Source organism: Manis javanica, chromosome 7, assembly GCF_040802235.1.
Source record: "Manis javanica isolate MJ-LG chromosome 7, MJ_LKY, whole genome shotgun sequence".
Classification (NCBI taxonomy): domain Eukaryota; kingdom Metazoa; phylum Chordata; class Mammalia; order Pholidota; family Manidae; genus Manis; species Manis javanica.
Window position 1 is genome coordinate 46521508 of NC_133162.1, and position 14324 is coordinate 46535831.

Below are 14324 nucleotides of genomic sequence, written 5' to 3' on the forward strand. Positions count from 1 at the left end.
AAAGGGGTTTTACCAAGAGCCATGATGGACTTATAATTGGAGGCACAGCCTATTCAGAGGGGGTTTAAAGCAGCGGGTCCACCAGGTGAGCAAGAGACAATTTGTTGGGTTGAAGGAAGATAATATCAGAACTTTTATTTATAACTTTTAAATCTTACCCTATAACTTTTTAGGCTATTCTTTACAATGTACACATTATTTTAGCACATTACTAAATGTAATTTAAAAAAAAATTGAGGTATGATTCACCTTTTAAATATTTAAATTTATCAAAAGGTTCTCCTTTTGGAGTATGTATATAATTCAGTGTGTTTGAGTATGTTCATGAGGCTGTGCAATTGTTGCCTCTACTAACTTCAGGACATTTTCATTGCCTCCGAAAAAAACCCCTGCACCTATCAGCAGCCACCTCCCTTCCTCACCTCTCTGCAGCCCCTGGCAACTGCTAATCTTTCTTTCTCTATAGATTTGCCTGTTCTGGGCATTTCACATATGTGGAACCATAAATGTGTATAACCTCAAAATAATTAAAATACATGTATTAGGGAATGCATCTGCAAAACTGTTTTACTGATAGAGTGACCAAAACTGTTTGAAGAGCTCTGGCTGAGAGGGTAAAGCCTTCTTGGTACTGTCCCTGGCTTCCCTATTAATTTACTCTGCAGACACTGACAGGATGTAACAGTCTCCATCAACCTGGGCTAATGAAATTCCAACAGTTGGCACAGTCCCAAAGCAGAATGTGATCTAAACACAATATACATCTCACTTTGTAATTTATTATTGAGTTTTATTTTTATAAAAAGATGTTCTCCTAATTATACTAGATAGGCTAATAGTTCAAACAGCAATGTGGCCTGGGACCTGGGTTCCAATTCCTTGCTCTGCCACTTACTGAACTTCTCTGAGCCTAACTTTCCTTATCTGAAAAATGGGGGAAATAATAGGTGAGAGTAAATAATCTTTTACCTTTCTGCATTAGAACTTGGCCTTTGGTTAATGCTCTAGTTCTGTTACCCCTGGTTACCTAGTAAGGGTAGTATGTCAAATACCCGACTGAGCAACATTCCTGATGATAAAAATGGCCCTTGGTCGGTAGCTTGCTTTTGGGTTGGAAGAACTATAAATACTAGAGAGGATATCATACTTTGGCTTCCCTGAGAGAGATGACTCTTATCTTGTCCCCCTGCAGGGACCCTCAAAAATGTCCCTATAGAGTTATTACAAGAGAATTTGGTGACTGTGGGGCAGGAGGCTTGGAGGAATCCTGCACCTGCCCAGTGAGCTCTTGTCTTCCCTGACCTGTGGACTGCTGCACAGACTCCCTCAGAAAAGGAGCACTTGGCATTGCCCCACAGCAAGGTAGTCCCTGTCTCATAGCCCTGCAGGCATCATGGGGCCCCGTGTGGCCTGTGGCAGTCTTTGAATCTGAAGGTTTAGCAGAGTCTAGGAGCACTACTGATGGTTGTTGCAGATTAAATAATGCACAGAGTCTGTCATACAGTAAGTACATAATAAGCAACAACTGTAAGTACTAAATAAATGGCTATTATTATTATTATTGGTGTTTTGTTTTATCTACACTTACAAACTCCTAGTGGGCAAGAGATGAGTCTTAGCTCTGAGAAGCCCAGGTGGGGGTGTCAGGCTGCCAGGTACAGCCCCATTATGAAATATGAGAAAACACTCTCTCATAACTCTCCAAGGAGAAAGTATACAAATAGCCTTTCAATAAATATTTATTTGCCACCAACTGCATGCCAATCTTAGTACTAGATGTGAGGAGCATTGTAGTGGAGAAGATGGATATTGTCCCTGCCCTTGCGGAGTTTATAGTAATTAAAGAGCGATTATAGTTCACCACAATGGGGGAAGTGTGGGGAATGAGCTTCTCCCCTGGCAGAAGCCCCAACTAGCCTTGGGATACTGAGAGGGCAGAATGGAGCAGAAACCACCATTTAAGCTGAGTAACTTAAGATAGCCCACCCCAGCCAAGCAGAGAGCCGACTGAGGTACAGCTGGGAGCCTGACCAAGACCAGCCAAGACTGGCTCAAATCAGCAGAACCATTGTGATGCTGTAATTTATAATAAGAAATAAATATTTGGTCTTAGCTGCACTCCTGGCACACAGCTCCTAAAACCCTTGTAATTTTCCTAAGTGATAAGAGCAATGGAAGAATCCTTTGTTATAATACTTAGTCTTTTGTCCTCAAATAGCTCGAGTGATAGAGGGAAGGAGCCACACCTGAGTTTATGCGAATGAGGATGGGCTGGTTGCGCAGAGAACCAACCACGTGATTTGAGGGTTGGCACCCTCAGCACCACCACCACCTGCTTCAGGGAGGGGACAGAGGTTAGAGGATGAATTAAGACCAGTGGCCAATGATTGAATCAACATGCCTGTGTGGTGTGCAAAAACCCAAAAGGACAGGGCTCAGAGAGCCTCCAGTTGGTGAATGGGTGGACGTGCTGAGAGGCGATGCACCCTGAGGGGCACAGGCAGTCACCCCTTCCCACATACGTTGCCCTGTGCATCTTTTCCATCTAGCTGTTCCTAGGTTACATCCTTTTATAATAAACTGTTGTAATCTAGTAAGAAAACTGTTACCCTGAGTTTGATGAGCTACTATAGCAAATTAAGGGAACGTGAAGAGAGGAGTTGTGGAAACCTCTGATTTATAGCTGGTCAGTCAGAAGTACAGGTGACAATCTGGGCTTTGATTGGCATCAAAGTCAGGGGAGGGCAGCCTGGTGGGACTGAGCTCTTTACCTGTGGGGTCTGACATTCTCTCTAGGGAGATGGTGGCTGAAGTGAGTTAAATTATAGGACATCCTATAATTTTGGGGTCAAAGAATTGCTTGGTATGGGAAAGAATCCCACACAGTTGGTGTCCAGAGGTGTTCAGTATAAGTAGTAAAAAGGAGAAGTACAAGTGGCGTGTTTCTTTACAACCACCCAGCTGAGCCCAGCCCAAACTGCTGAAACACAGAATCATGAGCTTATTGTTCTAAGCCTCTAAGTTTTGAGGTGTATTTTCAATGTAGCAGTAAATAGGCAAATGAGCCCCAACAAGCTGGTCCCTGCCTTCTGGGAGTGGGCTATAATGGGAGAGCCCCAGAACTAGGAGTCAGAGAGCTGGCCCTGCATCCAGCACCTCTTACCTAACTGGCCTTAGGGAAGATGCTCACCCCCTCCAGGCTTCAGTGAGTCACCCGACAGCAATAGCTCTCCTGTCTACCTCACTGCGTTGTGCGGATCACACAGAGCTACTTGGATCCCTGAAGAGAGCTATTGGCGTGGCCTAAATGGAAGCCGGCAGTAAAGAAACTTTGTTGCCCAATAATTATTAATAATGACACAAGAACAAGTTGCATTCTGGTACTCATTACAAGGGGGATAATTCAAGTCTGCTTTAGAGATGAGACTAACACTCAGGAGTGCTCAAGGTTGCACAGCAGGATGTGGGGAGACCAGCAAGCACACAGATCTTACAGACACCAGAGCCCTCTTTCTTCACACTCCTTTCACTGGAGTCTGTGTCAGGCCATCCACTGCTCCCCACGCTTCAGCTTCCTGGATGCTGAAGTCAGGTGGATCGAATGCTCCCCAGCTCCAGGCCCTCTGCAAAGAGAGAGTCTCAGGAGCAGAGCTGCCCACTAGAATTCAAAGCAGTTCATCAACAAATTCCACATTCACCCCTGCCTTCCATTCTAAAACCTGGGCGTCTTCTCAAGTCTAGTTCAGACACTGCTCGGGATCACCAAAGCAACCTTACAGAATAAATGTTACACCTTTCCTATTATTATTTATTTCTTAAAGTCCTCATGGGTCTGTCATATGACAGAGAAGATTATGCTGTCAGCCCCTTCTTCCGTGGCTTCCTGTCTGCTATTACCCAGGAGGTGGGAGTAGAGTGGAAAGAGAACCCTTGGGACTGACCCAGGCACCCAGTCTGAACGTCATTCAAAGCCGTACTGCCTTCTGTCAAGAGACTGCTTGGCCTAGAGCTCATGTAGAAGTTGGTGGCATTTCCACTGGTCCACCATAGTTCCATTCTGCATGCACACCCTACTTCATGATGGGACCAGCATTCCCCTGCCCCTCCATTACCCTGGGAGCCCATCAGACCTTTTTGGGACGCCCACAGATCTCTCCAGAACTCCCTCTTCAGAATCTAAAGCATCCACATAAACCAGGTGTTGCCCTTCCCAAAAAAGCTGGCATGGGAACCAAAGCAACACAACTCCAAAATGGATGCTTCATTTCTTGTGTCATTTACCTGAATTTCGGGATATGAATATTCTAGCATTTTAATAACAGAAAAATCCACAATTCATTTACATCTGCTAATGGCTAGATTCCTTGTTCGCTTCCAGCCATGCTTTCTTTGTATTGTTTAACCTCTTTTTTGAAGAGCGTGAATGAACCTCCTAATCAATTGGCTTTCCATTTTTCCCTTAAACAACCCACTTGGAGGTAATTATAACTAGCATTTATTGAGTGCTTATTATTTGTCAGGGACTGCTATAAATAATATAAGGCATTGATTCACAAGAACCTCTCATAAGTAATATTATCCCATTTTACAGATGAGGAAACAAGGCTCAAACTTCCCAACATCATATGTAAGTGTGGATAAAGTGAAGGTTCCTGTGGCCAGGATTGTCGCCTGGCCCTGGTTGGCTACCTCATTACACATACATGGGCAATATGTTGTTATTGACTCTATATAAAGAGCTCCACCCAGTGCTCTGGGCAATACGGTAGCATGGCTGCAAGCCTGCAGGAGAGCAGAGCAGAGGCTGGAGTGGTGGCAGCACCGAGGACAGAGACTGAGTGGAGTCGCCCAGAGGCAGAGACCAGCTTGCTGCATGCAGACTTGCTCTGAGTGGATGGGATTCTAGTGACTGACCTGCCACTATAGGAAATAAAGTTGGGTATAAACCCTTTCACCCAAGAATGTTCTACTGTCATTTTTTTGTCTCACTGAACCCATAGTGAACTTCTCCGGGGCTGAAACCCATTGGCAAGACAAGTTAAGTAACAAAGCTAAGATTTGAAATCTGGCTCCAGTGCCTGCACTCCCAGCCATTCTACCACATTCTCCCTCAACAGCATGGCATCAATTCAAACGAGGCTAATAGAGAAAGGCAAATGAGTACTCAAGTGAGAGAGGCCTTTTACACATTATCAGACATGATGAATACAAGTACAGCATTTGCCTTTAAAAAAAAAACACTATAGATGTCATTAGTCCAGTTACTTCATACAAAAAGACCTAACTGTAGTGAGTTGTGGTCCAGTTATAGATTACTGTGTGACCTTGAGAAAGTGTTTGTCTCTGGGCCTCATCAGTACAGTAAGTGGGCTTAAATTTCAGAATCTACTCTTTAAGATCATGAGACTTGGGTATCTCTTTATTCATTATTTTAGAAGGACAGGAAGTTAGCTAATGCAAAAGGCCAGGGAGGGTCTGGCTCAGGGACTGAGACCACAAGGTTTGGCCGCCCACCCACTTGCCTTGAGATGATCTGAGACACTTCTGTGGGCTCTTCACTTGGTCTCACTGTCCTTTTTCCAGAAGGACAACATATGCTGTCTTTGCAACCCAACTGTAGATTCTTGGCACCAAGCAGGTGTGGGTGGGTGTTTGGCTCTTTTCTTCCTTGGGAACAATGCTCTGGGTAGCAGTCCTTTAGTTGGCTAGCTGCAGTCCTGAGGACAAAAAGGGACAAAAGACGCTTTTATCATCATATGAGTCACCAGAAGGCTTTACAAGTTAGAGCCTGCACCTCCCCACACCTGTGGAAGGAAGGGCCTCATTTCCAGTGCAGAGGTTATTACTACAGCCTCGTGGGCAGGGGTGGGGACACTTGGTGCCCTTGGCATCCAGGCAGTGCTTTGTGATTATCAAGTTTGCTGTCCCACTGAGACCTCACAGAAACTTTAGGTGGGAGGATGGGAATGGTGACAATGGTGAAGATGGTGATGACAGTGGCAGTCCATGTGCACTGACCCTCAGGTGTGCCAGGCACTGGGCTAAAGACTTCACATGCATTGACTCTAGAAGCTTCCAAACAATGCCAGAAAGTACAAACCATTTCCTAATGCCTGGGGAAGCCGAAGCTTAGAGAAGCTAAGTCAGGTGCTCATGAAAATGTATCACTAGCCTCCCTTCCCAGGCTATTCCTGGGGACAAACCCCTGTTCCTCCATGCTCTTCCACAATCCTGGAGGTGACCGACCACCACACCCCCACCCAGCCACTGCACCTCTTCCCTACTGTTTGTAAATCCTGCCCTCACGGAGCTTACAGTCTCTGTGGGACAGAGATGCTGATTAAGAAATCACATGAACTACCATCACAAACTGTGAATCATGAGGCTCCCTATAAGTATGGGAAGCCACAGCACCTAATCCTGGAGGTTTAGATGCAGTCTCTGTTTTCCCAGAAGAAGTGAGTTTGGATCTGGGACACACTGGTCTAGGTCAGAGTTTCCTCTGAGGCTCCTGAGGAAGAACAAGCGAGCCTTGATGAAAGGGGAGACAGCCGTGGAAGAGGAGGAGGATGTGTCAACTACTTACTATTCACCCCCTCCAGATCTGGGCCTCACTGAGAGTGGCCTGGCTGGGTTCCTAGAGCAGTGGTTCTCAGAGTGCAATCCCTGGATCAGTGGGGGCAGCATTCCTGAGAACTTTATAAATGCATTATTTTCAGGCCCCACCACAGACCTGTTGAGTTGAAAACTTAAGGGATGGAGCCAACAGTCTGTGTTTAACAAGCCCTCCTGGCCGTTCTGCAACCTGTTAACACCAACAGCCATGTTCTATATGCCTATAGGCAAGTGGATTCACCCCTAAAAGTTTAATAGATCCTGGTTCTCTCTTACTCTCTCATGTTCTCCACATGGAAGAGAGCTTTGTAGATGACATTCTGAGAAAAGACTAGACAGGGATCTGTAGCTATAGAGAGAACTGGGATAAACTGTTTGATGGGGTTGTGGGTAGGGGATGAAGTACAAGGATTTTAGCAATTCAGAGATTAACTGCCCAAGGCATGAGATTCCAGGAGGTAAAAGCACATTCCTTGAGAACTGGGAAGAACCTAGCAAGTTATATCCCACTGCTATCGGATCCAAGATCTGGGTAAGTGGTACCTCACCCTGTTAAGCAGCCTTTTCCACTGTTGGCTGGTTACGTCCGAGATGAAACCTGCCTGCCTCTGACTTCTTTCCATTGGCCTTAATTCTCTGGATTCTCGCAGAGAAACCCTTTCCTCCCTGACAGCCTCCCCAGGATGAAACTATGCTTATCCATGGTTCTTAGTGAAGACACAATCACTGGCCACCAAAATGTAAGAGGAAGACCCTGGACTTAGAAATGCTTTTATTAAAACTAGAGTGAACATGACAGAAACTTCAAGAACATGTGCCCTTCAGCTGGGCTGGCTGATATGAGGGAGGCTTTGCAGACTGGCCCACATTCTGGAGAATGTTAAATAAAGGTCACAAGGATCTGATTCCTCACTCTGGCCCAAGCTTCCAATGCTCCCTAGCTCACTGACACCTTTCCCATGTGGTTTCTTTTAAGCCCTACATTCATGACTTAGCTGGTTAGGAAGAAATTTTTGCACCATAGTGAACTATCAATGCTTATGGGTATTAACTATTTCACAGCGAGGATCTATTTAACTTCTGAAGGAAACAGCCCTCAGAATATGTATCTTGGGTCATTCTGAGATTCTTCATCACATCCAGCCAGTTGTATGTTCATTCACACATTCACTCAACCATTCTGCATATGCAGTCCCAGTCCACCCTTTACAGGGTACCTGCAACCGGGCACTACCCAATTTCTCTCCAAATGGAGAACCAAAGTCAACGGCAGACAAGTTCTATTCCAAAGAATATGTTAACAAAAGACCCAACTCAGAGAAAACAAAATGTGGCAGAGTATAAAAACAACAGCTTAAATCCTCTTTTGAACTTGTTTTGTCATGCTCTCTGAATTTCCTTCACAAAACAGGGAAGAGGGCATTGGGATGATTAGCCCATTTCAGGGAGAGCCAGATTAAAGAAGTACAGTACAGGTACCAGCCTCTCAGCCTGGTCATCCCACCACCACCAGCACCTCACAGGCCTGGGAGGGCTTTCAGGGGCACCACTCTCTGGAGATGACATCAGCCTTTGAGTGATGATACGGAACTTATCAAGCAAAACAAAATGTCAAAAGAAACTTACTATGAAATGGGGCTCTGACACTTCCTGCAAAAAGATGGTCTTTGGAGAGTCACATGGAGATAAAAGCTCACTCCTCCGAGGCTGGAATCACAGCTTCTCTATGCTCTGGATGATGTTGAACAAAAATGTGACCACATGCTCTTACACTGGCTTTCCACCACACACCAGAGAGAGAGAGCTCGTCTGCCCACCATCTCGTTACAACTGGAGCCAAATCTGTTTCATTTTTACCAAAAAAAAGATGCCATCCTACCACAACAGTCCATTGAATTCAAGCCTATTCACAAAGGAAGCAAAAGACTTCCTAATCTCAAGCAAAAAATGCCAGCTATGTGCTCCCACAGGGCTCCAGTACCCTGGAGGCGCAGGGCACCAGGGCTATCACAATAACCTCCCAGCGGATCTACAGTTCAATTCTCTTTTGTGCAAAGCTCCAGACACTGTCCAGCTGTCCAACAGTTCAGATCCAAGCTTCGATCTCAGGACAGTCCACCCAGTCCTCCTTTCCGAAGTATTCCCTGACCTCACAAGCAGACTCAGAAATCTAGGCAGAGTAGAATCTGGGCCCAGACATGGACCACAGCTCTAGCTCTCTTTGAGAGGAGAGACAGATTTCCAATTTGAAATCTATTTCCAGTAAGTGCTCCCTTTTAAGTACCAGGCCCAGGAGGGAAGGTGTGGGTGAGTGACAGGGGCTGGGGATCAGGGAGCAGAGAAGAATAACAAAGCCTTTAGAGAGCTGATAGACAAAACACAGATTAAGCACACTTATACCCAAGAAAAACAAGCCAGGCAGCCATGTGTGAGCAGCCAATGCTTTACCTATATAGGAAATGCCAGCAGGTTTGAAGAAAATGGATTTGACCTGGGATGTTGGCTAACCTGTCAGTTTCCCTGAGAAATGTCAATCTCCTTTCCTCTGCCTTCTCAGCCCTAATCCCACCGTCAGATTTATTTTTGTCCCTAGCCCCATCCCCTGTCCCTCCACAGTTTACTACCAAAAAAATATACTGTTTTAACCAGCACTGAGGTACCTGATAAATATTATATTTGGCTGTAAGGAGCTATTAAAGAAAAAAAAATATGACACAAACATAATGATTATCCATGATGTACTGTTAAATAGAAAAAGCTAGATATAGAGTAATAGTATTTTTATTATCACTGACAGAAACAAAAACAGCCATTTGCATGTATATCAGTTGCACCATATGAACTGTTTTGTAGTTGAAAAATGGTGAAGGTTAGAGAAGAGTGACTTAAAATCTGCTCCTGTCTGTCCCTGCACATAATCCTGAGGCAGTCACTTCCTGTTCCTCCACCAGGGGCAGGAATTATCAGACCCCAGTACCAGAGTCCCTGGAGCGAGATCAGGGCCTAAGCCTTGCTTGGGTGAAGAGCTGGGAAAACAGGAGATGAGGCTTGACTAGCCTCGGGCATCACTCACCCATCCCCAAGGGCTGGTAGATGATGACATAGTGAGATGCTTCCTCCAAGCACTGCTTCTTCCTAAGAGGCTAAAGAGCAGACCCTGCCCTGACGGAGGGAGACACCTGCCACTAACAGGGGTGTTTAACCGTGGGTTTGGAGCCCAGGACTCTGTCCGAGAACTCTGCCTCTCTCCTCTCCGTGAACTCACTGAGATGGACTCAGACTAGGCTCTAGCCTTAGACTCTAACCCAAAACACATTCCAGGCCAAAGCACTGGGTTACCTTGGGATGAATATAAGCTCACCAGGCAAAACTAACCAGACATTTGAGGAACAAAACTACCCAAAAAGAATGTCAACTATCTAGGCAACATTTAACATTTGAAGCCAAAATATTAGAACAGGCAGACCAAAAATGTAAAATAAGGATGATAGACATATTTAATAAGACAAAGAAATAAGATATGAAATTATTTAAAAACTAGAAATATTACATATGAAGAACATAATATAGAGAGTTTAAAAATCATAGAAAATTAAGCAAATATATTTATATTTAGGCAGGATACAAAAATCACAAGCCATAAAATAAAAAAATAATAAACTAGACTTCATCAAAATTAAAAACTTTTGCTCTTTAAAAGACAACCAGAGTAATAGTTTTTAACCATCTATCCTCCCAGGGCACAGTGCAAAGGTAGGCAACTAAAACACCCAGTTTTCCATGAAAGGGGCCTATCTGCAGATCTTACAAGTTGTGGCCTGAAGGTGAGGCTCCTAATTTAACACATATCTAGGAGCCAACTTCAATCCTCTCCAGATAAAGAGGCGGCTGGGACGTGCCATCTTCGCACTCTCCCTCTGCCCCCATCAGACCTCTGGAATCTCCATGAAAGGAATCTATGTATAAGCCTGGTACCCTGGCTTTTGTGGCTGTGGCCCAGAAGACACATCCCTTGATAATCTGGCTCTCATGGCCAGCAGGGCTTGTGTTCACAGGGTCAACAGGGCAGTAGCAAACAAAGAAACAGTTCCTAACTGGCTATCCCCCCAGGGCTCAGTACCGAGGGAACACACAGAAATGTCCATCTCCCCAAGTCTTCCTCAGAAAGAAGTATAACTGTATACTTTAAAAACAGCTGCCTGCTCCCTAGTTCAGGGGTAGAGCACTGGTCTCAAAAAGCAATCTTCCTATATCAAGATGCTGACTGAGATCCTCTCCTTTGGGACACTGACAGGTTTTGACACACCCTCAACTACCGGGAGCCACTGAGAACAAAGTGGGCTGCTTGGACAATCACACAGGTTTGAGACACCCAAGAGCTAGGGCACAATTGAATGATAAAGTTCATCTCCAGCCTGAGGCATTTTTTTCAAGACTGGGAAAGATGGCTGTTTATGCATAGAAACCAACATAAAGAGTCAAAGAAAATGAAACAGAGGAATAGGTTCCAAATGAAAGAACAAGATAAAATCCCAGAAAAAGACTTTAATGAAATAGAGATAAATAATTTACCTGATAAAGAGTTCAAAATAATGGTCCTAAAGATGCTCACCAATAAAGAGTCAAAGAAAATGAAACAGAGGAATAGGTTCCAAATGAAAGAACAAGATAAAATCCCAGAAAAAGACTTTAATGAAATAGAGATAAATAATTTACCTGATAAAGAGTTCAAAATAATGGTCCTAAAGATGCTCATTCAACGATGTATGAATAAAGTGAGAATTTCAACAGAGACAAAAAAAATAAGGAATAGTAAACAGAAATCATAGAGCTGAAGAATATAATAATTGAACTGAAAATTTATTAGAAGGATTCAACATTAGACCAGATGAAACAGAAGAAAGGATCACCAAACTCAGAGATAGGGGGGTGGAATTCATCCAGTCAGAGGAGCAAAAACAAAAAAGAATGAAAAAGAATGCCTTAACAGGCATATACAGAACATTTATCCAAAAGCAGTAGAATATACATTCTTCTCAAGCATACATGAAACATTCTCCAGGATAGATCATACGTTAGGCCACAAAACAAGTCTTAATAAATTTAAGAAATCATATCAAGCATCTTTTCCAACCACCATGATATGAAAGTAGAAATCAGTCACAAGGAGAAAACTGGAAAATTCACAAATATGTGGAGATCAAACAACATACCATTGAACAACCAATGAGTTAAAGCAGAAATCAGGGAAATCAAAAAATATCTGGAGACAAGTGAGGATGGAAATACCAATACTTAAGGGATGCAGCAAAAGCAGTTCTAAGAGGAAAGTTCATAGCATAAGTGGTTACATTAAAAAGCAAGAAAGATTGCAAATGAACAACCTAACCATACACCTTAAGAAACTAAAAAAGAAAAAACTAAGCCCAAAGTTAGTAGAAGGAAGGACATAAGAAAGATCGGAGCCAAAATAAATTAAATTGAGAAAAAAGATCAATGAAACTAAGCAGTGTTTTTTTTAAAAGATAAACAAAATAAACAAATCTTTAGCTAGACTCACCAAGAAAAAGAGAGGACTCAAATAAGTAAATCAGAAATGAAAGAGATGTTACAATGGACACCAGAGAAATACAAAGGATGATAAGATTCTACAAATACATCAGCAAACTGGACAATCTAGAAGTAAGATAAATTCTGAGAAACATAAAACTTCCAAAACTAAATATTGAAGAAATAGAAGATCTGAACAGACAATAAACCTGTGCACATATGGTTGATTAATTTATGAAAAAGCAGCTAAGACTATATACTGGGAAAAGGAGAGTCTCCTCAATAAATGGTGCTGAGAAAACTGGATAGCCACATACAGGTGAGTGAAACTGGACCACTATCTGACACCATACACAAAAAACAACTCAGTATGGATAAGGACTTGAACAAAAGACTCAAAACCACAACACTCCTGGAAGAAAACAGTGGGTAAAAAGCTCTTTGATACTGGTTTTGGCAGTGATTTTTTTTTTAATTTAATACTAAAAGCAAAGGCAACAGAAGCAAAAATAAGTGGTACTACACCAAACAAAAAAATCTCCCTTCAGCAAAGGAAACTATCCACAAAATGAAAAGGCAGCCTACTGAAGGGAAAAAAATTTTAACCATACACCTGATAAGTGATTAATAACCAAAATACATAAAAAATACATACAACTTAATAGAAAAAAAATTCAGTTTAAGAATGAGCAGAGGACCTGAATATTGTTGAAAATCTTCCTGACCATGAGGGTAAAGAAAGATTGGTTAAGTAAGACAAAAAATGATAACATTTTTTTTAAAAGATTGAGAATTTTTACATTAAATTAAGAACTATGTTCATCAAAACCTTAAAGAAAATGAAAATACAAGCTATATAGGAAGAAGATATTTGTATTGTTTAATATTGACAAAGGACTAGATCCATAATATACAGAACTTCTACAAATCAATGAAAAACGAACAAATAGCTCAACTTAAAAACAGGCAAAGCCATTAATAAAGCATTTCACAGAAGGAAAACATTTGGTCAGTAAACATGAAGAGATATTAAATCTCAGGGGAATATGAATTAAAACCACAATATATAGCACTACGTATCTATTAGAATGTCTAAAATTAAAAAGACCGACCAATCCAACTGTTGACAAAGATGTGGAGAAACTTGAACTCTCATATACTCCTGATGGGAGTATAAAATGGTTCTTTGAAAACAGTTTGGGTTTTGCCTAAAATTTAACCAAATGACTGAGCTAATCCACTCCTAGATATTACCCAAGAGAAATGAAAGTATGTGTCTATACAAAGACTTGTGTATAATGTTCATAGCTACTTTATTTGTAATAGCTAAATACGCATGAATAGATGGATAAACAAACTGTGGTACATTCATATAGTGTCATGCTCAGCAATAAAAGGAATGAACTCTTGATACTTGTAACAACGTGAATGAGTCTCAAAATCAGCAGACTGAATTAAAGAAGCCAGTTCAAAAAAGTGTACCAACTAAATGCTTCTGTTTATATAAAATTCTAGAAAATGCAAACTAAATTATGTAGAACAGAAAGCAAATCAATAGTTACTTGAATATGGGGGAGGAGGAGGGTATAGGAAGGAGAGATTGCAAAGGCTCACAGGAAACTTTTGGTGGTAATGGATATGTTCATTATCTTGATTGTGGTAATGATGTCATCAAAAGGTATCAATTATATACTTGAAATATGTGCAGTTTATCATAAGTGAAGGAAAAAAGCTTGCTGTAGCTTAAATCTACAAGAACAGAATAATTCCCTTTTAGAGAGAAAATCTCTCTTTTTATTCAAACACCCCAAGAAGCCTTTTTGGTCGGGGAAGGAAAGGAAAAGTCTGGCCTAGGAGTGAACTGAGACACAGGAGAGTCACTTGTTTTGTAAAATAAAACAATAGGAGTTTTTCCCTTTATGGAAGGATTCCAGAATTCATAGAAGAGGAAAATGAGAAAGATGTCTCCAGAGAAAGTGGGAAAAATCCAGAAAACATGTAGCCAGCAGAGCCTATGGAGAAAGATGGCCAGTGAGAAATTCTCTAGGGTGGGGTTGGCCATAGAACTTTGATATCTAATATTCATATTTAAGTTGTTTCCTATTCTGTGAAGTAGCTCCCCTCCACATTCCTCAAACATTAACTAGGTGCATTCCAGA